The sequence below is a fragment of the Archocentrus centrarchus genome, chromosome 1 (genome assembly GCF_007364275.1).
Source record: "Archocentrus centrarchus isolate MPI-CPG fArcCen1 chromosome 1, fArcCen1, whole genome shotgun sequence".
NCBI classification, from domain to species: Eukaryota; Metazoa; Chordata; class Actinopteri; order Cichliformes; family Cichlidae; genus Archocentrus; species Archocentrus centrarchus.
This window is the reverse complement of record NC_044346.1, coordinates 24,297,275-24,315,589: the sequence shown is the minus strand read 5'-3', so window position 1 is coordinate 24,315,589 and position 18,315 is coordinate 24,297,275. Positions and strand designations below refer to the sequence as shown.

The following is an 18,315-nucleotide window of genomic DNA, read 5'->3' as shown; positions in this document are numbered from 1 at the left end:
TTAAATGTATATTTTGAACTGTGATCCTGGCCGTGTTGAACTGTCTGAGAGCAAGTACAGAACAAATAAACAATTCAAACCAGTAAGGTGGCTTACATTTATAAAAATATCAGCAAGTACACGGTGCTGGACATGAAAAGGTGGAAACAGATAATCCAAAGCTGTGACCCAGAGTGGGAACAGCAGAAAGATGAAGAACAACAACAAGGCTTTAAAAATGCATATTCATATTCATAAACCTACTTAAAACTACACAAATAGTAAAGCAACAGGGATGTGAAATCTTTGGTCTTCTTCACAACTGCAGTTTGGTACATCTATTCTAATCCATGGGGGAAAAAAGTTGTACATGGTTATCTGCTAGGCCTGGAATGTCAGTGCTACATGGATTCATATAGAGAAATTAAGCCAAAGCAAATGATAGCAGGCTCCTCTCCTCGTGTCACAAATGGCTCAGAAAGGGCAGGACTTACTTATTGGAAACAATTTTTAGTCATGACTGCAACTTGACTGAAAATGTCATCCCATGTCTACCAAAATTATCTGCACCTAAAAAAAAAATTTAATTAAAAAAAATTCTTGGCCCTCATAAACATGAAGCAATAAGTTTGAGTGAAATTCAACTGAAATATATGAAATCAAAGGTTTATTTATTCAAATAATTAATCATTAAGGAAAATATGCTTGGTATAAAGTGAGTGTATACCAATAAAGTAAATTTCCATTTTTTTTTCATTTTTCATTGTACTTACGTAACAAAATTACACAGAAAATGTACATGTAATCACTTAAAGTCAACATTTTTGGCATAAATATTTTGTGAGTCTCCCAGGTCTGTCTTACTGTGCCTATTGACATATTCTGTGCTGTTAAACTACAGTTTGTGGAGCCATTATGTCTTCAGGCAAACACACAGATGGCTGAAAGAAGTCTAAATACCGTATATGGCTACCTACTGCTTGATGCTACCCTCTGAGTGGTTCTCAAGATGGGCAAGCTTCTGATCACTAGCCATGTCAAACTCACCATCTGCCACACACATTTAAAATATTAAGTCTAGATGGATTTGGGGTGAGAAAAATCAGTTCCACAGCCATTAAGCTGAGCAACTGATCAAAAGCGACAGCATGGTGAGGCCTTTGTTAAGACCTTGTCATCCACTCATCAAATCAGCTGCGGAGATTAATACGGTCATCCAGACCATACATATGTATGGTGAAGCTGAAGAATAACGCACTACGCAGCTTGGATGAGTCATCGTGGCTTACTGAGTATGATTAACATGCAGGATTATCTGTTTAATCCAAATGTGAAGAAGTCAGATTGTTGTATGGATCTAACTGTGCGCATTTTATAGAATGGCTCAGTTTTTAGAAGTGTTAGTGCGCAGAACCGAAACACCTCTGTGATCTAAAGGTTTGTGTGAAGTCAGCTCAGGGGGTCTTAATGTAATTAAGAGCTAACAAGTGATTATTATTTTGTGCAGAAGGTTTCATGAATGTTCACACAGACTATATTTAGATGTGATCAATGTAAAGTTCTCATTAAACCAGATCAGTCCGATGCACGAGGTTATTTAAGGTACATCTAACACAGTATTTTCAGTATTTATTTATTTGGTTTGTAAAAATCACACATCTAATCTCTAAATGCCTCAATTTAAAAGAGGGAAATTTGTAGTATGTTGGGTTGGAATGCTCTAAGGAAAGATGACACTGTGTATTATATCAGTTGTAAAGATGCCAGACACAAATTTGTGATTGGGCTATTTTAAAAAACAAACAAACAAACAAACATTTGATGAATTAATTTTTCATCCATTGGCTGTGCTGCTATAGGATCGGACTGCTGGAGGACCTTCCATGATGCAGTGAACACTTCTCCGCTCCTCTCCCCATACTGTATGCCACCACTGCAAGTCATTAACATGCAGTGGTGGCATGCAGAACTGCTAATATTTGTGCCATGTTGTTGCACAAATGCTAGAAATAGTGTTATAGCTTTCATGTTAATAAATATATAAAGGGTTGCTTAGGTCTGAGTGATGGAAATTTGTCATCAGAAGATCAATACCTACAAATTTGTTGTGACATTACACTGCCATTGCAGAAATTACACATACATCCTCCAGGTGTACCCCCAAGAGACCTGAAAAAGTGAAACAACAATAACTACTCATCCATGGTGCCTGTAGCTGTTTGTGTGCATCCACATGTGAGTATAATCCCAGCCTTGAGCTTCATTTAAAACAAAACCAGTTGTTAAAACTTTTAGTTTTACTACTGCTTTTGTTTTGTTTCATGTAATCCAAGACGGTGCAGTCAGTCACTGCTTTGAAATCACTTGAATGTCTTCTAGAAAAACACAGACAGGAGAGCATGATGAGCTTAAGTAGCAATGATCATTCAAAGCCACCTAAGGCATGCCTTTAGCATATCTTCTTAGCTGTGGACAATTGGCAATTAAGCCCACACACCTCCTTAAACACTATATCACTGCCACTGGAGGGCCCGCAGAAGTTGCAGACTTCTATACAGGATGTGTATCTAGTGAAATATTCTTATTAATATCAATAAAGGCTTCAGCCATGTTTCCCCGGCATAGTTTAAGCCTACAAGAAAGATGTTTGCACTATACCAAAATTATCATCATGAAAGCACTGGCTAATTGTTGGTTTACCACCCAGCCTTTTGTTTACATGTAGACTCAGTCATGACCTTGTATGACAGTTATCAACTGTCGCCCTTACACGGTAAAACGGTTAATCACTGTGTTTTCGGTGTTTTGGTATGCACAAATTCCCTCAATCTGCAGCTCCCAAACACTGTGCACAGATAGTCAAGGCACATATTAGTTTTCATGATAAGTGGGAAACCACTGGTTTTTAACCCTGAGGTGGAACGCACAGAGTGGGTGGCGTTACACTCAGATGAGTGAAGATTATATGTTAGATGAGGCTTCAGGGGAAAAAGAGAGAGGGTAACTCAATGTCATTACAGGCATTACAGCCTTTTACAGTATATCTGACTTTGGTACATGGTGCCAGTGTCATTGCAAGACATATACTGTTTACATAATGGCTCTAGAAGTGTAAACCTGTAATGCATCTGTAATTTAAAAATGACTAAGTCCTCCTCACTTGCCTGATAGCTTACAAGCCATTAAGAGCAAGGCGAACTTTAAAAATGAAAAATGTAAGGTGAGATTAAAGGAAGTATAAAAGACAGATGGACATAAGGACTAGAGGTTAAAACAAGTGGGAGAATAAGAGCTAGAGGAAGTGAAGTGAAGAGGGGGATCAGAGTTTAAGACACCTATTCTGACAAGTCAAGACAAGGCACTTGAGGCTGTGACACCACTTACCAAGTTCACACTAAGACTCCCTACAATGTGCCTGCCTTCATTCTGTGCAGACACATCAACAAAAAAAATCTAGAATAAAACTAGAAATACAACAGTAGGTTCACCTGCAATAGCGCACTGACAGTTAAAACTGCACACTTCAAATCTTAAGATGTCACAGTTAAGTATTATCAAGTATTATTAAGTATTATCCCCTGATAAATTCTTTCTATTCTATAATAAATATTGTTCTAAAACTGAGCTTTAGACAGCCTTCAAAACTGGTACACTGGTCAACTTTAGATAAGCTTGTATACTGAAATAGTTTAGCCCTTCATCAACAGAAAATTGTCACCATTTTTAAGCTGAGTAATTATTGGAAACTCTTGGAAAAGTTACTGAGTATTTTTCACTGTTTATTGATTAGAACACGGGCAAAAGAGGTTCTGAAAATACAGCCGTTCTTGTTTTGTTTAGGTTTTCTTTAGGAGTTGCAGTGAAGAGGAGGCTTCAACAAGGTTCAGACAGACTTGGTTTGTTCTTTTCGAGGAGCACTTTAGAAGCCCGGTGCACTGCGAAATATCACCAAAAATCAGCGCAAAGAGACTTTTTCCAACCCAAAATGGCTTTGCGTCCTCTGCTCAGTGATGCACAGAGGATGTTCATTTATACCGCTGCTGCCTTCAGGTTATCTGTTCATACCGCTTTGTGGTTTAATCATTCACTACTCTGTGCATTAGGAAAACATGACTGTCAACTATGTTAACGGAACGCAGGCTGTGACAGGTGGCATTCCCACAATGCAGCAGAATCTAATAAACAACGGCTGGGAACAAAACTTGAATTAAGTACTAATCAATTTTAAAATGTCTTTCTTGGCTAGCTTACTGATAATGCAGACTGGCTCAGGACTTCATTTATTTACAAGTCAGCACAAAAGAGTCTGGGAGCAGAACTGAAAGAGCACAGTGAAACTCATCTAGTGATAGTTATCAATGATTTGGCCTCTTTTTGACAGAGTTATTTTAGGACTTTCTACTCATATATTTTCAGGCTTTCCAATGCGCATACATGCACACACAATTCTTGTTGCTAAGTGTTCCCTCTGCACTTTAGGCAAGAGTGTGTTAGACATGTATTGGCTTGCTTCTGTGATCTGTCTGCCTGTGTGCCAGATTAGTGTGTGTGTGTGTGTGTGTGTGTGTGTGTGTGTGTGTGTGTGTGTGTGTGTGTGTGTGTGTGTGTGTGTGTGTGTGTGTGCGTGTGTGAGACAGGTTTGGAGAGGAATGCAGGACTGTTGTAATCCAGTCTCGGTTCATTTTCACTATTGTCACTGAGTCAAAAGCCTGTAGGCCTGTTTGCCACAGGGCCCCATAGCTCAGTCATGACTACACATATTCTCACATAATTCACTGCAGCCTAAATCATATTTACAGTGGGCCAACACATCATTACAAAACCAATCTGTAGGTACAATAAAAGCAAGATATTTAAATTCATAGCTTTGAAATAACCAAAAGATACAACTCACTAAAATTCTCCAAAGGGTAACAAAATGAACTTGCAGTGTTGAAGTAGTGTTTGTTGAAATTTGTTCTGCAGGGGCATCCACTCACCTTGCAAATGTCTAGTCAGGCAACTTAATGTTTAACTTCCCTCCTTCCTTCTAATTATTGTGGACAAGCAAACAAAATTCCAGCCAATCATTAAAGAAGTTAAAGATGATACACTGATCCGTCGACATTCTCAGGTAACAGATGTGAACATGACAGAAGCAATGTAAGAATTTTGCAACATGATTTTGGTGCAACTGATTTAGGTACAACAATAAAAATCTTACAGTTAATATTATCAGACCCAGTCTTAGCTGGGTTGATTTAGTTATTATGGTATGGGTCATCATACCACAGAGTCTAATTTTTGTAGTCAGAGGCAGATAGGGATATCTGGCACTTAAACAGCTCTCTTTTTAAAATGAACTCGTATGCACTGCTCACTGAGTGACTCTGCTCTTCTGACCAGTGGAGTTCCTCAGGGATCTATTCTGGGACCTAGTTTTTCCTTGACATGCTCCTTTTAACACCATATTTTTCATCAGTTTTGGCAGGTTCACCAGGAAAAATGATCACCTCACATATTGTCAGACCAGCCAACTTCACAGTCCTTAGATTTTTGGATTACAAACACCAAAATCTATGTACACTTATATTTACATTTTATAAATTGGAAATAATTGTTTAAACAATTTTATCTGGCTTTTCATTACTGTATCTGTATATATATTTGTAATTGTGGGGGTAGTTGCTATAAATACCTGTAGCCACGAGTAATGGCTACAGCTGTTTATAAAGATATCTGCTCTGTCATTGTGGAACAGTCTACCAGGCTAAATAATTAACTGCCTTATTTATCTTAACCTTATCTGATAAAACATTCAACAGTTTGTACACCTGCATCACTCTCTTCATCACCAACAATTTCATACAAAGCTGTGTGGCCCTAAATACAAGTGCACTGATCCACTGCAGATAAAACAGGGTTTGTCGACCCTCTTCACGTTGCCCTCAAGCTTTTCTTGTGCAAACTGATAGGCTTTTTTTGCCTCACATTTGTAGTCTAACCACTTCTTTCTTTTATCTCTTCCTTTGCTATGAATGTACAGTCTCTCTTACTTTTTCCTTCAGTAGTTTCTGTTCAGTCCTGATTCCAGAATTAATAACACCAAAAAAAAGCACCTCTCCTTTCCTCCACCTCTCCGAGTGTCTCGATTTTACATTTTCTTTGTGCAATTTCACAATTAAGGAGACTTATAAACAAAGATGATGCACAGACAGGGCTTTCTGCCTTTATAATGCATACACAGACACACTTAGATGTGAACCTACAGAATTTTATACATTTGTCCTCTGGCTTTTGCTCCAAATCCCTCCTTTGACAGTTTTCAAGAGCACAAAGTTGTTCAGTCTTGACTTTTTCAGACCCATTATTGAGACTCAATAAACATAATAAAGTTGAAGAATTTAAAAAACGGAGGTAGATTTGAGCACAGAAATATTTTTTCTTCTCCATAAGAAACCACTGCCATGTTTACTCTTATCCTTCAAAAATATAAAACAAATTATGAAGATATTAGCTCCTTGATTACTGTAATGCACTTCTATTTCTAGTCCAAAGTCCCACTGCAAATATACCAACAAAGAGTCCTCAGACTTTCAGTACAACTCTGGGTCATGCCACCTACAAAAATACTCAAACATTCTGCAGAGGTCAGAGGTATTAGTGATGGGTAGGGGGAGTACAGAGCATTAGTGGATGATTGTTTTTGGAGAAATAATCTGTTTCTGAATGCAAATAAGACCAGAGAGATGACCAGAAGAAAGAGGACAGCTACACTGCCCGTGTCTATCCTGGGATGGGATGTGACGGGTGGAAGAATACAAGTACCTGGGCGTCTACATCAACAATGGACTAAATTGGAAGACCAACACTGTATACAAGTAAAGGCTGTGGAGATGAGCAGGTGCTATTTCCTAAGGAAGCTGAGATCCTTCAATGTAAGCAGCATGTTGGAGATTTTCCATAAGTCAGCTTAGCAAGAGCAGTGTACTTTTCTGTGGTCTGCTGGGGGAGCAGCATCGGAGCTGGTGACACCAACAGACTGAACCAACTGATTACAAAGGATGGCTCTATCACTGGCTGCGAACTAGACACTCTCGGACGCTGTGGTGGAGAAGTTACTGAGCAAAGTTTTCCATCATTATTCTGACTGCCCACTGCACTGGACTGGACAGGCAGCGGAGCACTTTCTCTAACAGACTGATTCAACTCTGCTGGCAAAAGGACATACACAGGAAATCTTTCATGAATCATAAATCATTCAAACTGGCTACTGGCTAATAATAACTGGCTGTTATTAGCCAGTCACCAGCTGCTGGTTGTTTATTGGGGTTAGTCTTTGTGTTTTTTGCAGTTTGATTTTGCTGATTTAGTGGTCTGCATTTTTTTTTTTTTTTTTTGCCATATCTGCTTGCCAAGACTTTTGCATCAGGAATATAGGCCTCGCAAGTTTCTCAGCACTCAACATAGCAGGGTTTCAATAATAGCTCTGTCAACACCACGCTCCCATGTCAGGTACAGAGGATCATCTCTCTTTCTGTTAGTCAATACATTAAAGTAATAACTCTCTTGATCTACATAGGCAAATTATAGGAGTTATCCATTAATGTCTTAGCGCATCACATCTGAAAAAACAAAACGGCAACAACAACAACAAAGAAAAAAAAATGTTAAGCATCTCAATCACAAGCTCTGTGTCTAGTTGTACTTAGTATTGGAAATCCAGTAAAGCACTGTAAGAGTGGGAATGTCAACTTTCAGAGCAGGTATGATGCACAAGTTCCTTAAACTGCCCACAAAAATAGTCAAGTCACAGTGATACCATCATACACAGAAAAGGGGCTTGATGCAACTTAAAAACACCTTACTAAAAACTAACTGGTGCAAAACCTTGTGACCACAAATAATCTAACACATAAACTTGTGATATGAGAAGGGGCCCACATATACTATAGATAGATTATACTCAGTCTTGAGTATTTCATGTGTTATAGACCAATTCGTTACTGGGAGCATCAGATGTAAGAGTAGAGCACCCTGTATCGACAGAGTAGCGTAACAGTAGTTGTAATAATCATATTTTATGGAATATCAGACAAAAGGCATACCTCTAAGCAGCAAAAGAAAATAACACATTTGAACCTCCTGCAAGGATGGAAAAAACTGTGTTTACGCTGTGATTATGATGCGCATTTCTGCCAGGGCTCAAAACTAAACTACAGACACCAAACCCCTACAGACAAAGTGAGCTTGGTAAATCAGTAAAATTTCAGTGTGGGATGTAGATCCGTCATTGGCAGTTTTGTGCAATTTAGCAACAGGTGAGGTTCTTCCAAATTAGTTGTGAATTGCCAGTGATTAGATGTGGTTTACCATATAATTGAACAGACAAGAACATCACACATTGGCTGCAGCTATGGAAGGATGCCTAACATTAGACAGATTTCTGGCATCACAAGAATGTGAGAACACTTCAGTTTCTCCCACCACAAAGACACAGACTCACCAAAAAATGTGGACCCAGTTCTTTCAGTTTTTTAATGGGCTGTTTTGTTCAACCACTTTAGTGCATACAACCTATTTTGCAACCATATCTTTATACTGTTATAAATACCCAATACTTCAGATAAAGATTACGGCACTGTTCAGGGTAATTGTTGCATACAGTGAGCATTAGTGGGATTCTTTGGTTACATCTGTGCTTTGCTTGGTGGCCAGCCTGACTTTGTAACTTAGTAACCACAACCGTGGGCATTTCTTTTTTTCTGATGTCTTGTGGTGGTATCGTTTATGTTACTGAGTTTGTTTCATTTGCAGATAAACAGAAACACCAAACCATTCTAGCGTCTGGAATAGAGCTGCAGCTTCACTGTCCTCCATTACTGATCAATCATTAGGTCTATTAAATGTCAGAAAAAGATTCATATCACCCTCCCAAATTTCCAAAAGCACAAGATATGTGAAGTGCATGTTTTGTTACTCGGTTTGTTATCACATAAGAATAAAATATCAAAACCTCACAATTGAGACACTAATTCAGATGATGTTTTACTTGAATGAGTAAGAGTTTCACAGAAGCAGCTGATTACTTTGCTGCTGATTAATCTTTGCTACTAGATGTCCATCAGAAATGCCAGACTATACCACGGTGGTTCATTAACATTCCTTTTGTATTTTCTGTGCGATAGGATGTATAAATTCTAATTTTTCATTTGAGTTTCCTCTAGCTTCTGATATATGATAAAAACCAGAAAGGAATAGGTAACAGTGTAATGAAGACTGCAATCTAATGCTAGAATTTAAAAAAAGAAATGCATTAGAAGGGTGCTGTTAAATGCTGGGAAGCTAAAATCTTCAGACAGCTTTCAGACAGCTTATATATTTCTTGTTATCTCCTCAGACTCCTTCGCTACCATAACACATTACTTAACTCCCTAATCCTTGACCGCTTGATTAATACTTTGCTTGTGCAGGCAAAAGAACAGCATCTTTACTTTTTACCCAGTAAACTGAAGATAGTACATGTTTTTCTAGCCACACCATCCCATTTAATACTGTCAGGGAGGATTTTCTGACGCTTTAAGTCAACAGATTATTGCAAATGCACGGAATACCACACACAGGCGCTGATTTGAAGAGCACCATCTGAAAACAGCCTTTTGTGCCTAAACAAGACTAGTTAAAGAGACGAGACAAAAGGATGAAACTTAAACCACAATTGACAGCTCTATTTAGGGTGTGGCTGGTATCTCAGGCATGTTCGAAGTAACATGATGACATATTGCAGAAGGTCATGGAAGGTTATGGAGGAATGGTATGAGTCATAAAGTCATAGAATAACCACAACAGAGTTGCCTAAAATTCAAATATTGGTTGCTCAAATTAAATACTGATGAAAGAAACCTAAAACCAAATGATACTTGAATGATGAGAGCTCTCTGCCGCTACAGGAAAGCCTGAAAAAGCTTTACATGTGACCATTATCATAGTAATCGGTTGTTTGTATGGAAACCAGTTTTGCTCATTCTCTGCGATCTGAGTCTAATTCTCTGTTTAGCCAAAATAACAACCTGAAGGAAGATGTGCATTTTGCACACTGAGATAGAAACATGAGGCACAGAGTGTGTGAGGCAGAACGCCCAAGCTCTGGCATTACAGCACAGTGAGGGGGGGGGGGGGGGGGGGGGGGGGGGGAATCATTAATCAGGCAAAGCTCCACAGAACATACTTTTAATGGAAAAAGTTGCACTCATGTAAAAAAGCTCAGCTAAAATTTGACAATGTGCTAACAATCGCGGAGGAGTTGGTTTCTGGTTTCAGTGCTTCAGTGAGGGGCAAGGAAATGTGTAAATCCAATCTCACTTAAACTGAGGATGGACAGACTTTCACAGAGAAATGCTGGAGGCGATCTGACAGTGAGGAATTTCCCTCCTGCTGGAAATTCATCCATCACCCAGTTTGCCAAGCAAAGAAGTGGTGGGTTTCATCACTCCCAGCTACTCTTTTGTCTCCTCCCCTTTATCTTTCTGATTTTTAATCTCCCCCTGCCTTGTCAGAGTCTAACTCTCCACTGCTCTTTTCAACACCATTTGAAAAGATAAAACTCTTGCTGATTGGTGGTACTGACGACCACACAGTCTCTCCTGCCCTTTTATCTGCCTTTAACAGCCCACTCTTTCTTCCTTTTTTTTGTACATTTGGGTAGATTTCTGCAGATTCATAACAAAGCTAAATGATCTGCAAGTGATGAGCGTGTCAACCTGGCCGCTCTTGTTTATGCATCAAAGGGAAAAAAACAACTTTTCAGCTGAACACCAACAAACAGATTTAGCTTTATCACAATGGCACAAAGCAAAGCACGGCTACAGCCAACATGCCACAAAGACTTCCACACCATTAAAAATATGCATGTTTCATTTATGTCCACATAATGTGGAACATTTTGAGGCTGCGGTAGACAGATGTGCTGTCTGGCTTCTCACAGAAGACATTAACGAGTTTAATGAGTATTTAAGACAGAGATAAAACTGTCACTGTACAATACACGAGTTGGAATCAAACAGCTGAAAATGCCAAAGCAGTTGGATGCAGTGAGTGGTTGCAGTTTCAGTCTAAATCTCATTTCACTGCAAGCCACGACTGACATAACAGTAATAAACTGTTAGCAACATTTTTATAATCAGTTACAGTAACACAAGATACAGAACAGTATATTAGCAGTTTCATATACTACACTGCTGGTTCGTTTGAGGGTGACAGCAGCTCACGTTAAATTCCCAGTTTCCTGTCACAACTAAATCAGGATTTCTTTATGCTGTGCCATAAAACAGCAGTACCGAACCATCAGCTGGGCTCTTACAACACTCATATTTCTATAAATCCCGTACGGAGATTCTTTATGCGTAACTTCTCTTTAAAACCAGAAGGCATGCTTTAAAACCTTGCCAAGCAAAGATGAAAACTCTTTCCAGAGAGCCAAATTAAGCCAGAGGTGAGTAACACCCATCGGATCTGGCCTCAAGGCCCTCAGTGCTTCAGCCTGACAGAAGACGAGCCATGTCAGGAGCTCCTGCTGGGCTCTCCGATTGTAAATCAGTATACTCAGCTGCATGCTAAGCAGCTCTTGTTTGATAGGCTGCAAAGTTAAATACTGGCGTTTTAAAAGCGAAACTCGAACACGGATCCTGCGTGGCTGTTGGTAAAAGTGATGAAACAGCAATGTGCTCTGCTGTAAGTTGTTGAGTCATGAAAGCTAGAAAAACAAATGTGTGGTTAATCTGATACGCATACCTTAAAATCTGCCAGTGTGTATCTGTGTGTAGGTTGTCTGCGTACGCCGATGGTGGTGAGATGCAGCTGCAACAGTAACTGCAAACATGCCATGATAGAACCTCTATCTCAAACCACACCTCATAAAGCTACAATATATGCACTGCAGACTTGTACCCATGCTTGTGGAAATACTGTAATTCGCCTATACCTACAAACATAAGTGACAGAAAGACCTTGCAGGAAAGCGACACTACTAGTCTAATACTTAACTGTGAAAAGTCAATGATACACGCAAATGTATTAAATCTATTTGACAGTAAAATAGTCCCAATGTGCAGTAAGTTGTATTAGTGTTTTTGGATCAGGATTAAAGAAACCAAAGAGTGTCAGAAACTAACTCAACCGACTTTTAATTTTTTTTTTTTTTTTTTTTTTTATGGCTTTAATCAAAAAGTAATTGATTAGTGTGCAATGGTTAATGGAGGTCAGCCAAGTCAACAGCAGCATGGGCTGTCCCAACACTGCGGCTGGGCTCACTTCCACCTCTTGGCTCAAGCTCAAAAGGTGTCAACCGACCACGTACACCAAACTTTTGTTGCAATTTATGCAAAGAATATTCACCGGAAAATGAAATTATTATGCTTACTTACGAGCTCAGACTTGCCCTCTTGATATTATAAATCCAACACACTAGGTAAGCTGAATGAAACCAAGTACAAAAGTCAAAAATTGCGAGCGAAAAAAAAAAAAAGAGCAACCCTCCTTCCGGCTCAATAAATTTTGCAGCAAGAAGAGTAAAAATGCGACGCAAACTTCCCCGGGTAGCGTAGCTGAACACCTGAGTAGCCTCCGCGCTAAGCTGGCCCCAAAATTTGACAGTCGTCACATGAAGGCTGGACAACGCGTCGTAAACTGTATGAAACTTTTTTTTTTGTTGTTGTTGAAAGCACTATAAAGTCCGCATCAAACAGAAAGTCGCAGCATCGCTTCAAAAAGTGAAACAGTCCTGCCTTTCGGCGCTCTCCTGCGCTTCTTTTTTGCGAGGAGGAATATAGTCGGTCTGTCCGGTGGTTACCTGACTCCAGTCATTACCGTGAGGCCAGCCCTCCTCACAACAGCAGCTGCCGCCTCATGTTTCCTGTTATTGTCGCTCTGAATGGCTGCAGAGCCGATAAACAGCTTTCCTCAAAAGCAACAGGTTGAGATGCTTTCCTCTTTCATTCAACAAGTAGTAGGCTATGACCTGCGACTCTGGGACTGAAACCACAGCATAGAGGAAACTCCAGTCACTGCAATATTTTAAATATATATATATATATATATGTATATAAAGTAAGATATAAGTAAGGCCATGTCAATTAATCAAAAGTCATTTAAAATGTAGGGCTGCTCTGTCGTGAAAGTCTAACCAGACTCTGTGGGTAAAACTATAATTTATGATGCCTTTTTATGAACGAGCTGCTTCAAACGGGAGACCCTCTTTCAGTTCTTTTACAGGTTACAGTCTACGAAAGAAAAGGAATATGCATGTTAAACGTCCGCCTTACATTTTTATTAATAAGGTCATTTTTTGGTCTTAAGTTTCTCTCGTGTGCTTGGAGGTGGATTCTGTCTGATCTTACAGGCTATTCTGCATCTGCAGTCATTTTATCCGGTGGCAGCCCCATCTAACACAGCTAGCCCACCTTCTGTCTATTTCAAAAGGAAAAGAAGCTTATTAAAAACAGAGCTCAGAGTAATTATAACACTTCAGAGCACTGCACAGTAAAAGTACAGCAAATTGCACGTTATTAGGTAGCCTATATATTGTTTTTCAGCTTTATGATAATTTGTGATGCTGTTCAGCAGCTCTGTGTTATGCTGACAGGTGTTTATATTATTTTGACCAGTCTTTATATTAATCACACCTCTAGCTGTAAGCTAAGTGGGTGGTTGGACAGCCTAATAGGTAACAGTAATATTAAGAGACTGTAACTGCTCCAGGCTGTATTAAGCAATGCATTATTATTCACTGTATATAGGATGGGAGCCAAGGGTTAATTTATGGAGAGTGACATGTGGGTCATCTGCCTGCTCCTGAGTGTCAGATTTAAACAGGTGTCTGATATCAACTGATTTAGCTGCATTTTGCCATTGCATGATGGAAACACAAGAGGCTGCTTGGAATATTAATAAGCAAATGAGACATGGATAATGTAGGAGTGGGCTGCACATTTATTTGGAGTAGCTAATGTGTCATGTTCCTAACCTTGATTTTTATGTTAGTGATATTGCAAAAACCAGGGGGGGAGGTACAAAAAAGATTTTTTTTTTTTTCACCTTTGGTAGTAATTTTGTTAGATTTATTAGTTTAATGAAGTTTAGCAAACTCTGTATCTACTTTTAAATCAATCTTCAAAGCTTACTTAATGTTTTAACAAAGCAGTTTTTACTCCGACTATTATAGTTACAGTACTCTGTAGTATGTTTTGAACAGTGCGCTTTATAAGTATTATTAATTATTTGCTCTGTGTTATAGACATTATGAAGAGAAATAAAAGTTTTATTATGCAGAAATTAAATTTGAGATGCAGATGAATAGTAGATAATAAAGATGCATGTATTATGATATAGCACTTCATATTGAGGAAATTCTTTAGTCCTAATCTCACACAGTGTCATATACTCCTTCTTATATCAGGTTTCCAGATAAAGAAGCTCAGTATGTCTCTGCACTATCAACAAACAGCCAGGCTGTCCTTGTGCCTATCAATGAGCCAAAACACTAGGCACCATCAGTAGAAAATCAAGGTCATCATATTCCTAAAAGCTCCAGTGAGACTAATCTTTTTTCCTCCAAAAATCCATCACACTAAGGTCTTAACAGTTATCAGATCTCAACCCATTTTAACACCTATGGGAGATTCTGGACTGATCTGTTAAACAGTGCACTCCACCACCGTCATCAAAACAACCAAATGAGGGAGTATGTTCGGCTGGAATGGTGTTCTATTGGTACAATCGAGCTCCACAGAGTTACAGAATCAATTTCAATTGTTTCTGTGCTGGTGGGCAGTAGGGCCTAAAGCTGTTTTCACATTTGCTCTACAGCCCTGAGCTTTTCTTGACATTATTCGATGGAGATGCATGGGAGAGCACTAATGTCTGACTCAGTCAGAGTGGCCATTAAACAATCTTTAACCTGTCACCTTCCTAGTATAAAATACATGTGAAGTTCAATTGTGCTAAGGTGGACCAATAGTGCATTTAGTCCAGTAAATTTACAGCTGGTGAGTGGTTGTCCTCCCTCCTGGACTCTGACAGTTTGCTCGTTGCAGTCCAACAAATTATATTCGCTACTGAGACAGTGGCTAATATAAACTCTCCTGCTGTTTGGCACATGTGAGAAAGGACCACTTCAGACAGTGTCTTAACCTGAGTCACATGACATTATCCCTGGTTCATGTGTGATAACTTCTTAGGACACTTTATATCAGTGATAAATAGTTTTATGAGTGACAGAAAGGACAGACCAAAGGCACTATTCAGCTACTCTGTAATCCCATGAAATAAAACTAGGCCAAGCTATTTTTATGTATCATTACAGCTTACTCATATTTCATTTATTCTACAATATACTTCATCCTCATTTTCCTGCCATTAATTGCTTTTTTAATTTTCCCAAATGTAGGATATGAGCCCCTGACATCCAAGCGTAACAAGTTCTTTAGGGATGTATTTTAGCCTCATGAATCACAGCTTAGCTGACCTGTGCTGTATCTTTTTTATAATCCCATTTTTTATTAATTCTTTATATCTGAAAGTCCCTGGCATGGCTATTTGAAGTAAGAAAGACCTTGGCTGTGATCCCACACCGTGATACTATGCAAAATGAGTGCATCCACTGACATGGCCTATTTCTGATTCCCTAAGACAGGCTCTTCACACCACACCAAAGAGAGAGAGAGAGGGAGCATGCAGGCTCAAATCATACAGCTTTTTCCTAACAATACGGCAAATAGTCTTTTGTTTGTGTGTTTGTAGGGGTGGCATTTGGCAGTGTAGCAACCTTTCTTTAACAATACCATATGCATAGGCCTTTTGTACCTTTGTGTCCATGCGTACGAGTACCAGCACTGCTCTTTGTTCGCCTGTATCTGCTTTAATAGCGTTGTGCAGAAAAAGCACTGTTCTTGTCTGTGTGTTTGTGTGCATACAGTACAAATGTAAAGAGGAAGTGGGACTACTAGTTTCTAATGGGAGGTTTACTGACAGTGTTTTGTGGTCTGTTTTTTAAGAGGCAGAATGATCTCAGTCAGGTTGCTTATCATGTGGGTGTTTTCACACATAAACAGGTCGGGATACTTTTCACAGTTGTAGCACGCAGCAGAAAATAGTCCACTTAACACGCATTTCGACTACTTGATTCATACATCATGGCAATCCAGCATCACACAGACTCTGTTAATGGGAACTGGAAGGTTAAAGACTGGCTAGTTTCCATTTGACTGTGTAGGAGACTTGCAGTTTTTTTTTTTTTTTCACATATCCTGGTCCTCTGACCCTGGTCAGATGATATCTAGAAAACTTCAGGGCTACAGTTCATGTGTGAAAACAGCTTATGTCTTCCAACAAAACACTGTGTGTACAGTTGTTGAGGAAAACATTAACAGGGTAGATGCTTGTCAGCATAAAGTTATAAGCTGGGGCTGAAAAACAGTGCTGAAGTGGTGACAGTGAATTGAAGCTTTGGATTGCAGCTGATCATTACAAAAAAGTCACTTTTTTTCACTTTTTAGGCTTGGGAACAATGTTGATCTTTTATATACACTCTATACTTGTCACTTTTACACATATAAACAGTAACGTGATTATTTTTTGACGTAAATACTGATTAGTAGATAGCCACCTTAGGTTAGGTCATGATCGGACAGACTTTGTTATTTAAGAATAATACCCGTGCTACATCACAGAAATGCAAGTGTGACTTCTGGTCACTATTGGAAAGTCAGTTCTGCTCACTTGCATTGAAGTCAGAGCCATTATAATGTGATCCAAACCTCCAAACCTTTAGATTCAGATTCTGCCTCACTCTACAGAATAAAACATTAGCATTAGCTCTAATCTTATTAATTGTAATCCGTTGTAAACAGACAGTTGTGATTCCTACAGATACTGAAATAAGAAGTGTGTGAAAAAAGAGTTAAGAGATGGCAGGTGTGCTGCATGTGTTTCTGTTCGTGTGCATTTTCACTGCACTTGTGTGTCACAGTGTTTGTAGGCTACCCACGCCCACCCCTGTGTACTTGTTCTATATAGAGAGCTCTGCAGTGTCTTACCTTTTGCGTTTTGCCCTTGACTTTGTCAACTTTTCTTACTATTTAGACTACCTGAGTTATTTTATCAGACATACATCGCCCTATCAGGCCAGACGGGCATATCTAAAAACCATCAACTGTCGTGGAAGAGATATTACTGTACACCTGCAGTGTTCGGGCTAAAGTGATGGGATGGAAAAAGTAGCTATCCTCTGGGAGGCTATAAAAGGTAGATATTAATGTAGCCACAGAAAAATACTGCAGTTCTTATTATGTCCTTACAGCAGGTGCTGTGGTGACAAGAAATTTGTATCTGTGCAAAATATCCACTTATCCTTTGAGACAGTCATTCGCAATTATTGGATGTTCATTTATTGATATGATTACTTCATACTCAACACTTTTTTTTGTTGCTTCAGACGGCAGTAAGTTAGAGTAGTTACTTGAGGGTTTTTTTTTTTTTCCATGAGAGAGCTTTTTTGTGTGTTTTACAAGTGGTGTCATTCAGGCAAGGTCATTATGAAGTGATACTTGTTGCATCTACATTGTATTTGCTCTTTAAAGTATGTGCGTGTTTCTGCATATTCACATTTCTTTGCTTGATATATCACTCTATGTATGTAGTAAGTTACCATGGGAACTATGACATCTGTCGCACCACGTGATTTTATGTCATTTTCAGCTAAAAAAAAAAAAAAACCCCAACAACAACAAAAAAAATCCCCCACTTCACCACACGTGGTTTGTTGTCCCTCTCCAGCTGTGAATGATTCATTTGAGTGTATTAGAAAGGTGGGTGGCTTCCTGTTAGCAGCTGAGATGTGTTCAAAAATTTGTCTTGGCAGTAGGGATACCACACATCTTCCCTTATTCATTTATTCTCCTTAGATTTAATTCATTGTAATGCTGTAGTCTGAAGGTGCAATTTGTTATTATTGCCTCCCTTTAACAGATTTAAGAGGGACGTAGATGCCATAAACAAGGTTGGTTTCAGCCTGCTCGTTCAGGGTGGGGTTTGAAAAATAATGGGTGGGCAATTCCTCCCACAGTCCAGAGAGTTTGTGTGGGTTCTCTCTGGGTACTCTGGCTTCCTCCCACAGTCCAAAGACATGCTTGGGGTTAGGTTAATTGGTGATTTGAAACTGGCCGTAGGCATCTGTCTCTCTGTGTTAGCCCCGCGACCCTGAATTGGATAGGTGGAAGAAAATGGGTGGATGGAAGGTTTGAAAAATTTGTACTTGTAGTCCAAAGTTTGCTGATTTCAGGTCAACAGCTCTTCCAATCTTCC

At 39.2% G+C, this 18,315-nt stretch overlaps 1 protein-coding gene across 6 annotated transcripts in view; it reads right to left on the bottom strand.

The window, feature by feature from the left end:
* Positions 1-12,911, bottom strand: part of palm3 (paralemmin 3) — a 31,028-nt gene extending 18,117 nt beyond the window's left edge. For 2 of the 6 annotated variants that reach the window (XM_030729580.1, XM_030729660.1), the window contains exon 1: positions 12,381-12,811. The gene's annotated coding sequence lies outside the window, so the exon portion shown is untranslated. Of the gene's footprint in view, positions 1-11,748; positions 11,842-12,376 lie in introns of those variants that run through there. The other 4 variants (XM_030729742.1, XM_030730068.1, XM_030729822.1 and 1 more) reach the window with 4 other exon arrangements.
* Positions 12,912-18,315: the final 5,404 nt, after the last annotated feature.